The sequence below is a fragment of the Camelus bactrianus genome, chromosome 15, assembly GCF_048773025.1.
Source record: "Camelus bactrianus isolate YW-2024 breed Bactrian camel chromosome 15, ASM4877302v1, whole genome shotgun sequence".
Classification (NCBI taxonomy): Eukaryota; Metazoa; Chordata; class Mammalia; order Artiodactyla; family Camelidae; genus Camelus; species Camelus bactrianus.
In genome coordinates this window covers 66174817-66195609 of record NC_133553.1, presented here as the reverse complement: position 1 = coordinate 66195609, position 20793 = coordinate 66174817, and the positions used below count along the sequence as shown (strand labels likewise).

General features: G+C 35.0%; 1 protein-coding gene and 1 pseudogene across 3 annotated transcripts in view; both read left to right on the top strand.

Moving 5' to 3' along the window:
* The window catches only part of EXOC6B (exocyst complex component 6B), a 570349-nt gene that overhangs the window by 41822 nt on the left and 507734 nt on the right, over positions 1-20793 (top strand). The window lies entirely within an intron of this gene.
* LOC123619379 (U2 spliceosomal RNA) lies at positions 9092-9202 on the top strand (annotated as a pseudogene).

Below are 20793 nucleotides of genomic sequence, written 5' to 3'. Positions count from 1 at the left end.
CCGGCGCCGGGCAGCTAGAGAGCGCCCGACTGACGGTGGCTCTTAGCGGAGGCTCCGCCTGAGGGCATCACCCTTCTCCCTCCGACTCAGAACCCGTCCCGCCCTAGACAGAAGTCCAGCTCTTCGGGCAAAACCGAATTCACCCCACGATCTGTTGCGTGGAAATTAAACTCTTGCCTCCTTCAAATTACAACCTCTTCTCAGAAACGAGTTCCTGAAAATCCTAGGCCTGGAAGGAAGGAAGTTTCCTTCAACCCGCGCCCCCGTCTCCTGGGAGCGGGTGCTTGCCGAACCCTGTCAGGAGGACGATCTCTTCTAAAGGTGCAGCCTCATGGTGCCCTCATCCCTGAGAAGTTATTTCCCCGCCGTCCCGTTACCATTACTTTGCCAACACACTCCCATTTTATTTGGAGATGTCAAAACAAACTCCCACCTTCCTCAACTTATTTAGCAAAACTTAGGTACCATTTACTATGTACAGTGCAAGACATTTATTAACCGATTTACAAATATAACTTATTTAAACCACAAAAGAATGTTATTAGGTAGGCACTATTATTACCTTCATTTCCCAGATGAAGCATATAGAGGTTAAGTGACTTGTCTAAGGTCATAGAGAAAATAAAGTAGGGGAGTTGGGATTTCTACTCAGCAGTCTGGATCCAGTCTGCATTCTTAACCTCTGTTCTGCCTCAGTTGGGGACTACCATCTACCTGTACTTTCTGTTAGTTACTTACCAAGTGCAATTTCAAACTTTCTTTCTCCTTCCTCTTAGTTTACTAGTGCCCTAGAACTAACTTGTCTTCATCCTTCCTGTAGCTCCTTCTGATCTCCATGCAGCCAATAGAGAATTATCTTACCCATTTCTACAGTATTGGGTCACTGTTCCTCCCTTTAAAAAAAAGTTACTACTCGCTGCTTGGTTTTTTTTTTTTTTTTTTTTATTCTAATATTGAAGTGTAGTCAGTTGTCAATCTGGTGTACAGCATAGTGTTTCAGTCATACATATACATATATTTGTTTTCACATTCTTTTTCATTATAGATTATTATAAGATAATGAATATAGTTCCCTGTGCTATACAGTATAAACTTGTTGTTTACCTATTTTATATATAGTAGTTAGTATCTGCAAATCTCAAACTCCCAATTTATCCCTTCCCACCCTCTTTCCCCCGTATCCATAAGTTTGTTTGCTGTGTCTGTGAGTCTGTTTCTGTTTTGTAGATAAGTTCATTAGTCTCTTCTTTTTTCTTTCTTCTTCTTCTTTTTTTTTTAGATTCTACATATGAGTGATATCATATCGTGTTTTTCTTTCTCTTTCTGGCTTACTTCACTTAGACAATCTCCAGGTCTATCCATGTTGCTGCAAATGGCATTATTTTATTCTTTTTTATGGCTGAGTAGCATTCCATTGTGTACTGCTTGTTTTTTCATGAGGATAGTTGGCTCATGAAAGTATCTGAAGGAAGGGCAAGCTGGCGACTTTACTTATTTCCACCTGCACAGCTTCCTTCTCTGGGACACATTGTTAGCACAGTTCTCTCAGTGCCATCCCTGGGCATGACTATCCTTAGTCATGCTTTTTGTCCCTTATTGCATTATAATCATGACCATCATGCTCCTCTCTTTTCCTGTTTTCTTGAGCTCTTAAGGGTAATTGACTCATTTTGTTATCTTTACTTTTATAAAAACTGAGGACTAACTTACTGGTATTCTAAATGCATTATTAATGGATATTAATATTTGGTTTTCATAAAACAAAATGTTATTAGTGTTACTGAGGATGCTGTTTCAGTATTTTTCTAAGAAATTTGGCTACTGAGCTATAGATGGAAGCCAAGCAAAGCTGGAGCAGTTGGGATTACCAGAGTTTTTAGGAAGGATTCTTTATCAGAACATCTCCACTGTTGTCATGAGTTGGTTGTGGTTTTCAATTGCTGTTATTCTTATATGATCAATGACTTAACTTAGTGTTATCAGTTTAGTTTGTTGTGATTTATTATGTTAACCCTTCACTGAATAGTGATGCATATTTGTTCAACTGAATTTTGGCCTGTAATTTTCCATTATCTTGACTTAATTATATATGTATCATGTTTAAAATACATTACTCATTCTCCCTAAAATTTGCTTCGTTATTATTACTTAGTTCTTTTGGGGTTTTGTGGGTGTAGATGGATTAGGAATCTTTTGTCCTAAAGGGACATGGTAAAAAAAAAAAAGTTTAAGAACCACTGCGTTGGTTTTAGTTGCTTTTCCTGATTCTTTTATCATTATTAGTGGGTTTTCATTTTTGACCTTGTCTTGGCAGATAACCCTAAATCTTACTATCAGACCCAAGATTCAGTCACTTGCACATCCTGTAATATAAGTAGTACCCACTGTCTTTGTCTTTAGTCTGGCTCGTTCTCACCCATATTCATAGGGGATGATCTCATCTTTTTTCCTTATTCCATTCAGAGGCAGCGGCATGCACAGACTTGATATTTCAGATCCCAGGCCTTATCCTGGGTGCACCTCCATTAGTGTTATCTCCTGGTTTTATATCACAATCATTAGACAGGTTTGATTAAGGCAGTCGGCGCTCCTCCCTAACTTTACCCTCAGTCTCAAAACTCTACTCCTCTTCATCGTCTTTCCTAATTCTTCCGTATTTTGAGGTAGCATTTTTAAGGCACCAGAGTCTTAGCTGTTTCTGACATAAGTTTTATAACTGAAGAGGGACTAAAGAACAGAGGATAACAGTAAATTGATTGCAGATATAAGATTAATATACACATCCCTAAAATTCCTGCTTTTCACAAAAATCCACTTAGCTACATCGCCTAGTCAGACTCTTTTTCTTTGCCAAGTATTACATTACTTGCTTTCCCTGCTGTGGTACCAAATTATTCTTCCAGCTTTATCCCTTTTTGTTTGAGGAGCCACAGTGACTTGACTTTTTCACCATATAACAATCCTTATTTTAATCTTGAACAGTATGTGTACTGTTAGTTGATTCCCATATATCATAAGGGAGTGCCTCGCCTTTTTTATTGAAATTCTGAAAATCCCAGGCATATTCATGCATATAGAGGCTGTTGCCTAGCAAATTCTTTTGGGAAAGCAGCCATCTCTTTCTTCTCTGTCTTCATATCAAAAATTATTTTGTTAGTTGCAAGTTCTAATTTTGCAGATGAGGAAAGAGGCCCATAAGATGTTAGGGCCTGACTTTTTAAAAAAATAATATTGATTCCTGCTTTGTAGTACTAATACTAAAATACTGATCACAAATCACTCATGAATAGTAGTCCATAATTTCACTTTTCAAATCCCATCTATATATCTCTAGTCTTTCATATCACTTATCCAGTAGAAGCCATTTCCTTGCTTTGCTCTGCGTGCTAGCAATTAAAATTCAGTCTTAATTGCTATTTAAGATTTTGTTTTTAAACTTTAAACTTTAACAGTGAAATAAATGCATTTAAAAACAAATGTAAATTAAAAAAGATTTGAGCTTTATTGAAATATAATTCATATACCATACCTTTCTCCCATTTAAACTGTCCGATTCAGTGGGTTTTATTATTTTTTTCTGGTACATTCAGAGTTGTGCAACCATCATCACAATCTAATTTTAGAACATTCTTATCACCCCCCAAAGAAACCCCATACCTATTGGTAGTCACTCTTCATTCTGTCCCCCTTCCCCAGGCAGTCACTACTTTCTGTCTTTATGGTGAACATTTCATATAAATGGAATCATACAGTAAGTGTTTTTGTTGTGGCTTGACATAGTATTTTTAGGGTCCATCCATGTGGTAGCTTGTATTGTTACTTCATTTCTTTTCATTGCTGAGTAGTATTCCATTGTATGAATATACTATATTTTATGTATTCCATAGTTAATGGACATTGGGTTGTTTCCATATGTGGGCTGTTATAAGCAGTGCTTTTATGAACATTTGTATACTAGTTTTTGTGTGGACATATGCTCATTTCTCTTGGGTATGTACCTGGGAGTGGAATTTCTAGTTCATATGATAACTGAACATTTCAAGGACCTGCCAAACTATTTAACAAAATGTCTATACCATTTTGCATTCCCACCAGCAATGTATAAGGGTTCTAGTTTCTTCATATCCTTGTCAGCACTTTTTATTATCTTTTTTTAGTCATCTTAGCAGATATGAAGTTGTATCTCACTGTAGTTTTGATTTGCATTTCCCTAATGGTTAATCTTTTTGTGTACTTAATAGTTATTTGTTTATCTTCTTTGGAGCAATGTCTGTTCTGATCCTTTGTTCAATTTTTAGTTGGGTTATTTATCTTTTTATTGTTGAGTTGTAAGAGTTCTTTATATATTATGGATGTAAGCCTTTTACCAGATATATGATTTGCAAATGCTTTCCTTCCATTCTTTGAGCTGTCTTTTCATTTTTGTTGATGGTATCATTTGCTGCACAAATGTTTTAAAATTTGATGTAGTCCAGTGTATCTAGTTTCCATTTTTTTGCTTATGCTTCTGGTTTTATATCTAGGAAGCCTTTGCTTAACCTAAGGTTACAAATATTTCCTCTTATATTTTTCCCAAGAGTTTTATAATTTTTTCTCTACATTAAGGTCTGTGAACCATTTTGCCTGTAGTGTAAGGAAACATGTCCAATTTCATTCTTTTACCTCTTGATATCCAGTTGTTCCAGCACCATTCGTTGAATGTCATCTCTCACCCAGATATATTTCTGATTGATTTATCTTGATCTTTTTACTATGAAATTTATATTCCTTTTCTGTAGCAGAAACTTAACATTCAAGACCCTGTCATTGTGTTTATTTGACTTTGCTGTTCAGCCTGACCTCCCTTGTTGAGCGTTCTCACTTGGGAAGAAGTTTTGCTCTAACCTTTTCAGTTAAAGAATTTCTCTTTTTAGCTTAATTGCTGCCTTCCATTTCTGAGGTTCCTCTGTTACAAGAATGATGTGATTGCTGTATTTTATCTTGGTAAATCCTTTACTTTAGGGACTGATTCTTGTCTTACCTTATGGAATTGTTTTGTGTTATACCACCCAGTTTTAAGATTAACATAGAGTGTTTTAATGATAGAATCTTATCTATTTAATCTTTTTCACTGTTAAAACATGTCAACGTTATAAAAATTTTGGAAACTATATTAAGAATTACTTATAATCATGTAACACAATGTCTGTTGTTTTGGTGCATTTCATTGTAGACCTTTGCTTTATATATTTTGTTGTTGAAAATCTGTATTCTTGGTGTAGTAACAATTTTCTGTTTTGCTTATTTGATTAAGTTGTTTGCAAAGCTGGTTCTTAGAGAAAACAAGTTGAGAGGATATTTTCCAAAGCTGTCTTACTCAATATTTTTTGACAACTAAACGTGAGGAACTGGCTCCCCCACTTACTACTCCTGTGCCTTTGATCACATGGCTTTGTTTTCCATCCTCTGGCCTCGCCCATTCCCTGTGTTGTACAAAAACCAGTTAATCATAATACTTGGTTCATGACACTTCCTCATTATTGGTCCCTGCATGGACCTCTTTAAGCAATTAATTGTTTTTATATGCAGTTAACCACCCGAGTGGGCACATTTTTCTCATCTTTAAAATGGGAATGACACTAACTACATTGTAGGAACAGTATTTGAAAAAAAAAAAAAGGGAGATAAAGCGTTCTTTACAGTATCTGCTGGGTGGTAGTCACTCTAATAATGTGAGTCAGCTGCCTTTGACCCTTGAGTTTGCCATGTGGACTTAGATATTTCTGTTTTTGATGTTATATTAACTCCTGAACTTTCTATTTGGAGTGGTTCTGGCCCCCTTCCCCCACTTTTTTTGCCTCCACGCCTGTAACTGAGGGATATAATCATCATCATCAATAATCAGACCCTGAGAGTGGTTATTTTGAGATAGAGTGGAGAATGGAGGAGATAGGAAACAACGTTATAAAAGCTCTTCAGGTAATTCTAATATACTCCTGACGATCAGTGAGGGGAAAGCAGTGATCTCCCATTGCTGATTGCTTAATTTTTAGTAGTAACTCCCTTTTAAAAGTAACATTTTTATATTTAATTTATAAATGTAATATAATGACTTTTAAAAGGGTAGAAGAAACACAGCAAAAAACTTAATCCTACCACCCCGTCACAACTCTTGTATTTGTATGTTTCTTTTTAACATTTTCCATATGCATTTTACTATATTGGAAGAGTATTATCATGTTGTGGTTTGCTTTTTCAGTTAACATGCTCTATACAGTTTCATACATTGTTATATATTATATATCTATATCATTTTCCTGGCTTCATTCATGAATTAATTTATTAATTCATTCAGCAAATATTTATGGAATAACTTCCATGTGCCAGATACTCTTCCAGGCTCTGGGATACAACAGGGAACAAAACAGACATGTCCTTGCCCTTCTGGACCTTACATTCTAGGGGAGCACTCACAGCATAAACAGACACACAACTACGTAAAGTAGTGATTAGTGTGATAGGGCATTGTTTCTGATAAGGTGGTTAGAAAAAGTTGTTCTGGCAAAGGTTTGAAGCGAGTGAAGGAGCAAACCATACGGCTCTCCTGGGGAAGTACCTTCCAGACAGCGGGCACAGCGGGAGGACCCTCAGAAGCATAGTGGTGGGAGGCGACGGTAGGAGATTAAGGAGGGTCCAGATCGTGTGGACTAAGAAAGAGACTTTGATTTTATTCTAGGTGTTATGGAAAGGTACAGGAGAGTTTTGAGCAGAAAAGTGAAATGCTCTTACTTAGGTGAAAGAACATTCTGGCTGCTGTGTGGAGACTGGAGTAAGAGAGGAAACAGGAAAACCAGTCAAAGGATATCTGCAGTAATAAGGGCTAAGTGATTGATGGCTGTAGCATGCAGTAGGGTGTTGGGGAGGAGGTGATGAGAAACAGTTGGATTTAAAATGTATTTTGAAAGCAGAGCCAAAATGTTGGATTAGTTATGATGGTTAAAGAAAGAGAGGAATCAAGCTTAATTCCAAGACTCTTGGTTGTTCTAAGTAAATGGGTGAATGGTGGTGCTGTTTATTGGAATAGAGTGTAAAGGGGGAAAAACTTTATTTTACTTCACAGCACTTACTACTTCCTGAAATGTAATTTATGATGTCGCCTCCATTAGCATGTGTATTCCTGGAGGGGAGGAATTTTGTTCCTTTTGTTTGCTGCTATATCCTGCAAACCTAAAAAAGTGCCTGGCATAGAGCTGGTGTTCAACAAATATTGGTTGAATGAATAGAAGAATAAAATAATTGTACCACTAACTGTTAAATATCTGGGGTTGATTGACTTGCAGATTAACTATCTTAAAAAATATGAATAGGTTTTTGAGAGAAAAAAAAAACTGCTGACAATCTTTAAAACTTTGACATACCAGAATTGTTTATTTCTTGGAATTAATATAATGTTAAGAATCCCTCTTTCTCTTCGTCAGAAGCATAATCGAAAATAATTGGCCCCTAAAGCCTGTCAGTTTTCAATATTTTGTACAGTGTTAAAATTTTTCAAATTTAAGTATGGTAACTCCAGTGATGAAAATGTCATAATCTAAGTACACATTGTATGAATAAAGCTTAGCATTTGGCAAAAAGTTAAAATTATTGTACCTTTGGGAAAGAGGGGTGAATAATGTTAAATAAGTTTCGTTACAATATTGGAATAGGATAATGATTTTTTTGTGGTTTGATGAAGAGAAGTTAGGTTTTATTTTAATGACGTCATTGAATTGTCAAGCAAATTGGAAAAATGAAAAACTAAAAAAGCTCTCTAGTAGCTGATAAGACAATGCTGGTTTGGTTCAGTCAGCAATGGGCTTCCTGTCTTATTTGAGCTAAATAAACAAAAATTTTTGTTGAAGCTCTTGCAGGTTATTCTGGTGTGTTATCTGATCAATTAGATTCAAACCATAGGAAATTAGTAGTCATGGGGAAATTAAATGTGAGAGCAGCATTTGGCAATCATTCCTGTGTTGACTTGGAAGAGTTTATTATTTATCATCAGGTCAAATATATAATGCTGGTGAAACCGATCTCTTGGAAATCTTACCTACTATAACTCTGGAACTAAAAAATGAATGGGTAAATTCTCTTTATTTGTCTAGGTTTGAAATATTTTATTTAAAAAATGGAAGAAGAAGGATATGAACCAGAGATATTTTTCCATGTTCTCTCTATTTCTCCATTTTTTTAGTTTGTAGTTTATCTTCTGTTACATTTGTAATGCAGATATAAGCTTATATGATTTTAATCCCCTCCTCCCCTTTTTACAGAACAAGTTGTGTCCTGTAAATACAGTTCTGCAGCTTAGTATTTTTACTTATCAGTATATTTTGGAGATCTGTCCATGTCAGCATGCAGAAATTTTCCTTATTTTTTTTTAACAGCTACGTAGTGTGAGTATACCATGGTTTATTCATCCAGTCCCCTATTTCTGTATACTTGGGTTAATTCCAGTCATTTGCTGGACAAAATAATGCAACAGTGAATAACCTTGAATATTTGTCATTTCTTACTGTACGTTTTATATTGTATCTGTAGGATAGATTCCCGGAAGTGGGATTGCTGGGTAACATGATGAATGTGTCTGTACTTTGGTAGGTATTACCCTCTGTAGAGGTTGTACCATTTTGCTCTCCTTCTAACAGTCTATGAAATTGCTCATTTCTTCATAGCTTTTTCAACAAAATGTGTGTTAGACTTTTGAGTTTTTGCCAATATGATAAATGACAAATGGTATTTCAGTGCAGTTTTTATTTTTACTTCTCTTACTGTGAGTAAGGCCGAACATCTCTTCATGTGTGTAAAGGCTCTCTCAGGTGTGTGTGTGTGTGCGTGTGTGTGTGTGTGTGTGTGTCTGTCTGTGTACTGTCTGCCCATGTCCTTTGCTTATTTTTTTAATAAGGTTGGTATTTTTCTTTTTGATTTGGGAACACCAGAAAAGAACTTTTGATAGTTTATGTTTTGCTTAAATACATCAGGAGTATACAAACTAAAATGGGTTGTGATTACTAAAACAAAGAAACGATTGTTTTTTAAGGAGTGAAAACTTCATTCATTTTTATTCAGCCCCATTGCTTCTCGGCCTTTTGGCTAAGATCAAGTGTAGTATCTGTTCTTATCAGTTTAATACCTTTTTATTCAGCCTTTTTATTATTTTGGTCATAAAGAGACATGAATAAACAGGCATTTAAAAAGAATTTAAAAAAACTATACCAGGAGGCTGTGATAACTTGAAATCAGAAGGTTTTTTGGGGGAGTGCAATAACATTATTAGAGAATGCTGCTTTATATACAAATAAAATTCTTAGCAAATCAGAGAATGCCAACATTTTAATAAATTCTTTACTTTAAAATGTTCTGGCATGCATTAATATGTTTACATAATTTCTAACATCAACACAATTAATATATGAATCAGCTGCAAAAAGTGATTGATAAGAACAGTTATTTAGTATGGTTTTGGAAGCAGTGTAGAATTTTAGATGACATTTATGACGTACTTCAGTTTAGAATATGATATGTATGGATATTAGGTCACTGAGAAAAAATAGATACTTTGATTCTTCACATCATTGAATTTGATAGTTTTTAGCATTTGCTAATGAGGCAATAGTTGATTTAATCACACACTGAAATCAAGCTTCTAGCTGAAAGTAACTTGAAGAAATAAAATTAGTGACTTATTTATGAAATGTGTGAATCTGGGTTGAGATGCTGAGCAGTTACGACATTTACTATTTTCTTGGGGGAAATAGCAAAAATGAGGGGGAGGAGTTAGTAAAAACTGAATTAAAAGCAGAGCTGAGCTTAAACACTTGAGACCTGAGCTGGCTAGTAGATTATTTCTCAGAGATGTCTGCTATGGCAGTGGGAAAAAAGAATAAAGCTGTTTTTGCAGTGTAGTAGTATCTGGTGGAGTATTTAGAAAACAAAGAAGACAGTTTGCTGACTAGCTGATGTTGCATGGACTTTGAGTATTTGAAATGAGGAGAGATCATCTAAGAAATAGACAACAGTAATGAAATATTTTAATGTTTTGGCTATTTAAAAAAACAATTTGTGGTGTATGTCTGTAAATTATATTTGTATTACATTTTACATTTCTAGATGTCCTCAGATATTAATGTTTTTCTTCAAATTGCAGGTAACTTAACATTAATATTTCCTCCACATTTTGACTATTTTTTTTAAGGGTGATTAATTTTGTCTTAACTCTGCTTTTGGGTTGTTCTCAATCTCCTTCCGTCCATATTCTGGTTAACAACTGACAGTTCTCTCTCTCTCTTTTTGTCTGATTTTCGCCTTGCCTTGTTCTAGAAGGGAATTAGATGGTTTTCAAAAATCTACATGATTTAAAAAATACATATAACAGATACGTCAAAGGTGGCGAGCAAATTGGGGCAAGGGAAAACAGAGGTAGGAAAGAGACCATGAAGTTGAGAGTGAGAGCAGTTAAAAGATTATGTTTGTAAAGGTAGGCCATCAGTTTGGCTCTAGCCTTTCTAGCAGCTAGTGCAAAAAAGAGACATGCTTTTTATTTGAGTTATGGTGTAAAATTAAAAAGTAGTTGCTTTGGAGAAGCACAGCTATTCTTGGTTCTGAGTAAGACCAGAGAACTGTTTCTCCCATATGTCCTCACAAAGAAGGCCCTGTATAATGTAACTTTAATATCCATATAGTAAAGCAGCAGTATGTGACAATCTGTTTCTTATGTTGTCCTTTAGTGAAAGCATATGGCATAACCAAAGCACAATTTAGTAAAAGCAGTTCTGCAGGGAGTCAAAGGAATGCAGTTCTCTGCTGGTCTTGGCTTAATCAAGTCATGGATTTTATAATACCTACGGTGGAAGTTGAGGGTGCATTATCCCTCTTACCCCCCCTTTTTTTGATCATTGATCACTTTGAGAATCTTATGAATGCTATAGACTCTCTCCTTAGTAAAATGCATGTGCCCAGTCTTCATACTTTCTAATCTGGAAGAGTGTATGCGTTGCATACACGTCAGGTAATTCTATACATTGCATACACGTCAGGTAATTCTTCTTAGTAGTCAAGGTTTTTGATAAGTGATGAGTATCAGTGAGTTCCAGGTTGGTTGGTGGTTGGTTATTTATTTATTTATTTGCTTTTTTCTCCTGAATGTATCACTTGCCAGTGTTCTTAGTTAAGTAAGAGCTATGTATGCTTTAAAAATAAACCAACTGTGGGTTAGATTATTATCTTTTCATGAAAGTTGATGAATCTGAATAAAAGCCACCTTATTCCTTCAAAAGAAGTAGAGTGAGAGAGAGTACCTAAGGATAGGGCCAAGGTTCTTCTCTAGAAGTTACTTTGGTTGTGTTCTAGCGATGAAATAAGTGCCACTAAAGCCACAATAATTTTATTCAGAACAGTCTTAAATTTGATGTTAAAAAAAAAAAAACCAACCCATCATGGCCATTTAAAAATTTGCCAACAAGTAAAGAAACTGTAGATGTTTTGCATTAGACTATGTAATTTAGAATATACTTCCTGGAAAATGTATGCCCTGTTAAGGAGGTTATTTACCTGGAATGTCTGGAACCTACCCTGGTCTAGATTTATAATTAAAAAAAATTGAGATATATAAGTCCCAGGGGGAGGTTATAGCTCAGTGGTAGAGTACGTGCCTAGCATGTGTGAGGTGCTGGGTTCAATCCCCAGTACCTCCATTAAGTAAATAAATAAATAAGCAAACCTAACCCCCCCCCAAAAAAAAACCCCAAAGCAGAGATATATAAGTCTCAAGAGCACGATGATTGATAAAATAAATTTAAGCATGTAATATATATTTGCGTAACTATTGTAAAACTTTAATAACATCCATTGCCCAGTTAAACATCCAGGTGAGCAAGAACTATCACAGTGCAACCAACTATATTACCTTAATGTGATTTGTGAAAGTGCATATGGACTGGAACTCTGTTAAAATACCTGTCTCCCATTCACAGTCGTGGCACACATTAACATGCATCTTGCACTGTAGTGAATTTACCTGCAGTTACTACTGTGAGTTGATAGTGAGATTAGATAAAAGCAAAAGCAAAAACAATGACAGTAGTAACAAACTTTCTGAAAGAACAATTCTATCATTTTTTGAGTATTTAGATGTTTCCAGTGTTTAGAATGCTAGATAAATGTTCTATTGTATGTTAGATAAATGATGAAGGCCATTTGCCAGAAATGATGATTTGTATTAAAATGACTCGTTTGCTGTATTTATTTTTGGTTAAGAAGCTGTAGAGTAACACAGGCTTTCAGTTTTGATTGTGTTTTTATTTTTATTTTTAAATTTTACTTGTTTTTTTATTGAAATGTAGTCAGTTTACAATGTGTCAATTTCTGGTGTGCAGCACAATGCTTCAGTCATCCATATACACGTATTTATTTTCATATTCTTTTTCATTATAGGTTACTACAAGATTTTGAATATAGTTCCCTATGTTATACAGTAGAAACTTGTGGTTTACCTACTTTATATATAGTAGTTAGTATCTATAAATCTCAAACTCCCAATTCATCTCTTCCAACCCCTTTTCCCCTCTGGTAACTGTAAGTTTGTTTTCTATGTCTGTGAGTCTGTTTCTGTTTTGTAAATAAGCTCGTTTGTCTTTTGTTTTTAGATTCCACATGTGAGTGGTATCATATGATATTTTTCGTTCTCTGTCTGGCTTACTTCACTTAGAATGACAATCTCCAGGTCCATCTATGTTGCTACAATGGCATTATTTCATTCTTTTTTATGGCCAAGTAGTATTCCATTCCAAGAAGTTCCATACCACAACTTCTTTATCCAGTTGTTTGTCGATGGACATTTATGTTGTTTCCATGATTGTGTTTTTATATACTTGGACATGGCAAATGGACAAAACATCCTTTGTCACTATGATATACTGTGGAGCACTGACATCTTGTTGCATGTCCAAACCTTTGCTCTATATTGTTCCCAATATCTCCATTTTAAAAAAGTGCTTTTTTATGTTTTTCCCCTTTGTAAATTGTGGATTTGTTTCTTTCCTCATATTTATGCTTGCTTTTTGTATTTCCCTTCTGCTTCCTGAAATTTAGAACTTTAAAACACACACACCCAGTAAAACATCTAAGCAAGCAAGAATCATCACAGTGCAACTAACTTTCACTTTCTGGGGAAATCTGGTGTCAATAAACAACAAAATTCTAAGGGTATTGATATGAAATGTGATCTTACCAAACAATATAAATGAGTAAAAACAGCATACATTGAGCTTGACTGAATCTATGTTATAAAGTGTTTTTGGTATGGAGTTTGGTTTTGGGAAAGACATGTTTGTGTAACACACACACACACACACACACACACACACACACACACAAAAGAAAGAAGGGAGCTAGCCAAATATTTTGTTTTCAATGAGGTATAAGAATTACTCGACATTTGTAAGGAGAAGTGTACAACAAAGCTCTTTTGGCATTGGAGTATCAAAAGAAAGAGGAAAATGAAATTAGAAGAGCTCTGGAAATCTAAAGAAAAATAGACTATTGGAAGTATTTTAAATGGTAAATGTGGATCTGACTGTATAGATTTATTATTTGCTTTTTTAAAAATGAAACATTTTATTTTGAGATAGAGATTCACATGCAGTTTTAAGAAATTATACAGACAGCCCCTGTACCCTTTATACAGTTTCCTCCACTAGTAACATCTTGCAAAACTGTAGCACACTCTATTAGGACCAAGATAATGACATTATTTCTTGACAGTCAAGATATAGAACATTTTCATCATTGCAAGAATCCCTCATGTTGCCCTAACCACAGCTGTTTTCCTTCTGTCCTCAACTGCTCTTTAGCCCCTGAAGATCACTAAACTCCATTTCTATAATTTTGTCATCTCAAGAATGTTATATGAATGGAATCATACAATATGTAACATTTTGAAATTGGCTTTTCTCTTCCAGTGTAATTTCCTGGAGATTCATCAGAATTATTGTGGTATATCAATAGTCTGTTCCTTTTTATTGTAGAATAGTATTCTATGGTATACCATAGTTGTTTAATCATTTACCCATGAAAGGACATGTGGCTTGTTTCCTTGGCTATTAAAATAAAGTTGCTATAAACATTTGTGTAAAGGTTTTTGTGTGAACATACATTTTTACTTCTCTTGGGTATACAGCTAGGAGTGGAATTGCTGGATCATATGATAACTGTGGGTTTAACTATTTGAGGAACTGCTAAACTTGTTTTCTAAAGTAGCCATACCATTTTACATCTTATCAGCAGAGTATGCAGATTCTAGTTTTTCCAGATCCTTGCCAGTGTTTGGTGTCACTTTTTTATTTTAGCCATTCTGATATATATATAGTAATATCTCATTGTGGTTTTAATTTGCATTTTTCTAATTGCTATTGATGTCCAATATCTTTTTATGTGCTTATTTGCCATATCCCCAATTTGTTGAATTGTCTCTTCATGTCTTTTGTCCATTTTCCAATTGGATTTTTAAAAAAATAATGAGTTTTGAAAATTCTTTATAAATTCTAGATACGAGTTCTTTGTTGGATATGTGGTTTGCAGACATTTTCTCCCATTCTGTGGCTTTCCTTTCACCCGCTTAGCGTAGTCTGTTACAGATCAGAAGTATTTTATTTTGATGAAGTCCAAGTTATCGTCCTTTTTTGGAGCATGCTTTTGGTATCAATTCTAAGAACTCTTTGCCTAGCCCTACATCTTGAGGATTTTCCCCTGTGATTTTTTTCCCCCTAAAACTTTTATAGTTTTACTAAAATATAAAGTCTATGATTCATTTTTGAGTTAATTTTCATAATTTTGTAATGTTTGTATAAGGAGTGAGACTTACTTCAAAATTTCTCTCTCTTTCTGCCTCTGGATGTCCAGTTGTTCTACCACCATTTATTGAAAAGGCTGTTTTTCCTCTACTGACCTACTTTTGCACCTTTGTCAAAAGTTACTTGGGTATATTTGTTTGAGTCTATTCTGGGGTCTTTTGTGCAGTAATTTTGTTAACATCTACAAAAATACCTTGCTGAGGTTTTGACAGGAGTTGCATTAAGCCTGTGTATCAATTTGTAGAGAATTTACATAGTCACGAGTCTTCCAGTCACAAACGTGGTATGTCTGTCAGTTTATTTAGCTGTGTTTTGATTTCTTTTCATCAGCATTGTGTAGTTTTTAAGCATACAAAATCAGCCCATAGTTTGTTAGATTTATACCTCGGTATTTTTTTTTAAGTGATTGAAATGGTAGTATTTTTAATTTTGGTGTCAGTATGTTCATTGCTAATATGTAGTAATACAATTAATTTTTGAAGGTTTATCTTGTATCTTTGTAATTTTCCTTATTTGTCTAGGAATTTTTCTGTAGATTCCTTGGAGTTTTCTATGTGGATAATAGCGTATGTGCAATAGGGATAGTTTTAATTTTTCTTTTCCAATCGATACGCCTTTTTTTTTTTTAACTCTCTTTCACTGGCTAGAACTTCTAGGACTATGCTGAATAAGAATGGTGATCGTGGACATCTTTGCCTTGTTCCCAATGCTCTTTATCAACTTCAGGAAGTTCCCTTATATTTCTATTTTTGGAGAGTTTTTATCATGAAAGAGTGTTGAATTTTGTCCAGTCCTTTTATTGCATTGATTGATATGATCAGGTGATTTTCTCCTTTAGCCTTGCAGAATACATTGATCGATTTTTGAATATTGAATGAGCCTGCCTTCCTAGAATAAACCTAACTTAGTCATTTTGTATATTTCTTTTTATATACCTGAAATTCTATTTGCCAATATTTTCTTAAGGATTTTTGTGTTTATATTTATAAGGGATATTGATCTGTAGTTTTATTTATTTATTTTTTGCTGTCTTTGTCTGGTTTTGATGGTAGGGTAATAGTTGCTTCCTAAAATGCATTGGTAAGTATTTCCTCCCTCCTCTTTTATTTTCTAGAAGAGATTTTTTAGAGTTAATTAATTATTAATTAGGTTAATTCTGCTTTAAGCATATTGTAGAATTCTCTAATTAAACCATCTAGGCCTGGAGATTTATTTTTTGGGAGATCTTACATTACAATTTCAATTTCCTTTGTAGTTCCAGGGCTATATAAATGACTATTTTTTACTGGGTGAATTGTGATAGTTTGTTATTTTTGAGGAATTGGTTTATTTCATCTAAGTTGTCAAATTTATATCAGAAGAGTTTATAGTTTTTTTTATTATCCATTTGATGGCCACAGGACATGTAGTAATATCTGTGGTTTCATTCCTTATACTGGTAATTCGTATCTTCTTTTTCTTTCCTTTGTTAGATACCTGTCAATTTTATTGGTGTTTCCAAAGAACCAGACTATCTCAGTATTGTTCTTCTGTTTTCTGTTATACTGATTTCTGCCCTCATATTTGTTATTTCCTTCCTGCTGATAGCTTTTTGTTTTTGCTTTTGCTTTTTATGTTCTTGAGGTATAGGAGCTTCAAATGCTGATTTGAGACTTTTCCTCTTTTCTAATGCTATAAAATATCTTTAATGCTACGTATCTCTGTATTTGTAATGCTCCAAAATATCGCTAATGCTTAAATCTCTCTCCTAGCACTGCTTCATCTGTGTCCCTTAAAGTTTGATATGTTGTATTTTCATTTTCGTTCAGTTTAGTGTAGTTTTCGATTTCCCGTTAGACTTCCTGTTTGACCCATGACTTATTTAGAAGTGTGTTATTTAGTTTCCAAGGGTTTGAATATTTCCTGTTGTCATTTTCTAAGTTGATTCAATTTGTGTTTGGAAAACATAGTGTGTATGATTTCAGTTCTTCTGCATTTACTGAGGTTTGTCTTACGGCCTACAATATGGTTTTCCTTGTTATATGTTCTTTTTCTTTTTAAAGGCAGTACTGGGAATTGAACCCAGGGCTGCATGCATGCTAAGCATGTGCTCTACCACTGAGCTGTACCCTCCCCTCTATTGTTATATATTCTGTGGACACTTGAAAAGAATATGTATTCTGTTGGGTAGAGTGTTTTATAAATGTTGATTAGATTCCCATTGGTTGGTGGTGCTGTTGTGTTCTTCCGTATCCTTGCTGATTTTCTATTTATTTCTATCAATTGTAGAGAGGGGTGTTGAAGTCTCTTAAGCATAATTGTGGAATTGTCTGTTTTTCCTTTCAGATCTGTCCACTTTTGCTTTACATATTTAGCAACTCTGTTGTTTGGTACATCTCTGTCTTCTTAGTGGACTGAGCATTTCATTATATAATGAACTTTTTCATCTCTGGTAGTTTTCTTTGCTATGAAGTCTAGTTTCTCTGATGATAATATGCTTATTCCTGTTTTCCTTTGATTAAAGTTTGCATGGTGTATCGTTTTCCATTCTTTTATTTTTAACCTGTCTGTATCATTATATTTGAAGTGAATTTCTTGGCTGATAGCATATAATTGTGTTGTGTTTTTTCATCCACTGTTTTAGTATTTGTCTGGCATATTTAGAACATTAAAAATTTCTTTTTACCTTGTCTTTTCTTTTATTGAAGTATCATCAGTTATAGTGTGTCAATTTCTGGTGTATAGCACAGTGTCCCAGTTATGCATATACATACATATATTCGTTTTCATATTTTCTCACTAAAGGTTATTAAAAGATATTGAACATAGTTCCCTGTGCTATACAGCAGAAACTTTTTTAAAATTTATTTTTATATATAGTGGCTAACATTAGTAAATCTCAAACTCCCAAATTTATCCCTTCCCACCCACTTTCCCCAGTAACCATAAGATTTTTACTATGTTTGAGAGTCTGTTTCTGATTTGTAGATGAGTTTATAGTGTCTTTTTCTTTAGATTCCACATATGAGTGATACCATATGGTATTTTTCTTTTTCTTTTTGGCTTACTTCACTTAGAATGACAATCTCCAGGTCCATCCATGTTGCTGCCAATGGCATTATTTTATTCTTTTTTTAAGGCTGAGTAGTATTCCACTGTATAAATATACCACAACTTCTTTATCTAGTCATCTGTCAATAGACATTAAGGTTGCTTTCATGTCTTGGCTATTGTATATAGTGCTGCTGTGAACCTTGGGGTGCATGTATCTTTTTGAATTAGAGTTCCCTCTGGATATACACTCAGAAGTGGGATTGCTGGATCATATGGTAAGTCTATTTTTAGTCTTTTGAGGAATCTCTATACTGTTTTCCATAATGACTGTACCAAACTACATTCCCACCAGCGGTGTAGGAGGATTCCCTGTTTAGCATTTATCATTTGTGGACTTTTGAATGATGGCCATTCTGACTGGTGTGAGGTGATACCTCATTATAGTTTTGATTTGCATTTCTCTGATAATTTGTGATATTGAGCATTTTTTCATGTACCTATTGATCATTTGTATGTCTTCATTGGAGAATTGCTTGTTTAAGTCTTCTGCCCATTTTTGGATTGGGTTGTTTGTCTTTTTTTTGTTATTAAGTCATATGAGCAGAACATTTAGGTTTTAGGTAATTATTGATATGCTAAGGCTTAACCTGTTGTTTCATTTGTTGTTTTCTATCTATTCTCTCCTTTTTTGTTTTCCTGTTTTCTTTTTCATGCCTTTCTTTGAGTTACTTGAACATCTTTATAGAATTCCATTTTGATTTATCTATCGTTTTTGGCTGTACCTTTTTGTATAGCTTTTTTGATGGTTTCTCTAGTGTCAGCATTTTTATTTAACTTGAAAAGCACAGTTTACTGGTGTCATTTTCCAGTTTGAGTGTAGAAACCTTATCTCCTTTCTGTTCCTTTATCTATATTTTTGTCTATTGTGTCCTTTTTTCCTTTCTGATGTTCCAAGATTTCCGTTTTTTTTTTTTTTTTTCCCTTAAATCATTTCCGTTCTGTTTAGAGAACTTTCTATAGCTGTTCTTTTAGAGTAGGCATGCTGGCAACAAATTCTGTTTATACAGGAATAGCTTAGTTTTCCTTCACATGAGAATGTCGTGATTTCTCCTTCATTCCTAAAGGATGTTTCTCCTGGGTGTAGGGTTCTGTTTTGATAAGTCTTTTCTTTTCAGCACTTGAAAAGTGCGGTGCACTTCTTTTTAACCGCCATCGTTTCTGAAGAGAGATTTGCTGTCATTCAGATTATTTTTCCTTTACAGAAAAGGTATCAATTTTCTCTGACTACTTTAAGATTTTTTTCTATGTCTTTAGTTTTCAGGAGTTTAATTATGATGTATCTTGGCATGGATTTCTTTGGGTTTATCCTCTTTGGAGTTTGCTTATCTTTTTTGAATCTGTAGTTTTATGTCTTCTTGCCAAATCTGGGTAGTTTTTAGCCATTATTTCTTCAAGTATTTTCTTGCCTTATCTGCTTTCTACTCTCCTCCTGGGACTTTGGTGACACAAATGTTGGAATTTTTGTATAATCTAGCAGCCCCTGAGGCTCTGTTTATTTCCTTCAGTTTATTTTCTCATATTATTCTGATGGTATAATTTGTACTGTTCTGTCTTTCATTTCATTGAGTCTTTTCTCTGTCACTTCCATTCTGTTCTTGAGTCCGCAGGAGCACTCTCTCCCAAGTCCGTCCACTGAGTTTTTAATTTCAGTTATTGTATTTTTCAGTTATAAACTCTTCATTTGGTTCTCCTTTCCTCTATTTCTTTGCTGAGGCTTTGTCTTTTTGTTTCAAGCATGTTCATAATTGTTTGCTGAATCATTTTTATCATGGCCACTTTAAAAGATTCATCAGATAATTCTAACATCTCTGTCATCTCGGTTTTGGCATCTAGTGGTTGTCTTTTTTTTTTTTTTAATTAGTTTGACAACTTCCTGGTTCTTGGTGTGAAGAATGATGTGTAATTGAAATCTGTACGTTTTCATATTATGTTAAGAGACCCTGGCTCTCATTTAAACCTACTCTTTCAGCTGGCTTTCTTTGACACCACTTTGGCAGGAGAAGGTGTGGGTTGCTGCTTCATTATTGCTAGGCGGAGGCAGATGTCCATGTTCCCCACTTGGCCTCTGTCAGCACCTGAGAGGGGCTTCTCGTGACTGCTGCAGATGGCAGTAGTGGCTCCAAACTTGGTCTCTGCTGACATCATGGTATGGGAGAGGGGGTTGTAAACTGTCTGGCGGGGATGAAAGTCGCAGTTCTCCTCCTGGCCTTCTGTGACACCCTGGCTGGAATCTTGGGTGCTTTGTCATCACCTGTGAGGATGAAAGTCTGGGTTCTCTTTCTGCCTGTGCTGGTGTGGATGTGGGTGGTGTCAGTTTTTTTTTTTAACCTGTATGTTTATCTTGAATAGAAAAGTGATTGTGTAAATGTTTTCTGTCTTGGTAGGCTACCTCTTTTGACTAGAGAGAGAGCAAGCTTTTGTTGGGGATTTTTAAAATTTGTACCTGTTTGTATTTCTGGGTTGCTAGTCTCTTGAGTTCCCAGTCTGGGATATAAGGCCAAAAGAAAACCCAGGAAACTCACCACTGTGTCATTCCTTTGGGCCTGAGGTCCCAGACCAGTCTGTTGCCTTCCACATTTCAGATTTTCTTATATTTGTTTTATATACAATGTATAAAGCTTTAAATTATACTTAGTTGTAGGAATAGGAAAAACTATGTCTCCTGCATCTTCCTAAGTGCTGACAGAGTGCCTCCACCTTACGCCACCACAGCCACCCCTGTACCCAGCCCCTCGCCTGCTGGACAGAGGGCATGTGCGAGAGTGTGGAGGGAGGGGTGTGCTGAGGCCCAGGGGCACCACCCACGAAAGGGAAGAGAAGCTTTTACCCTTTT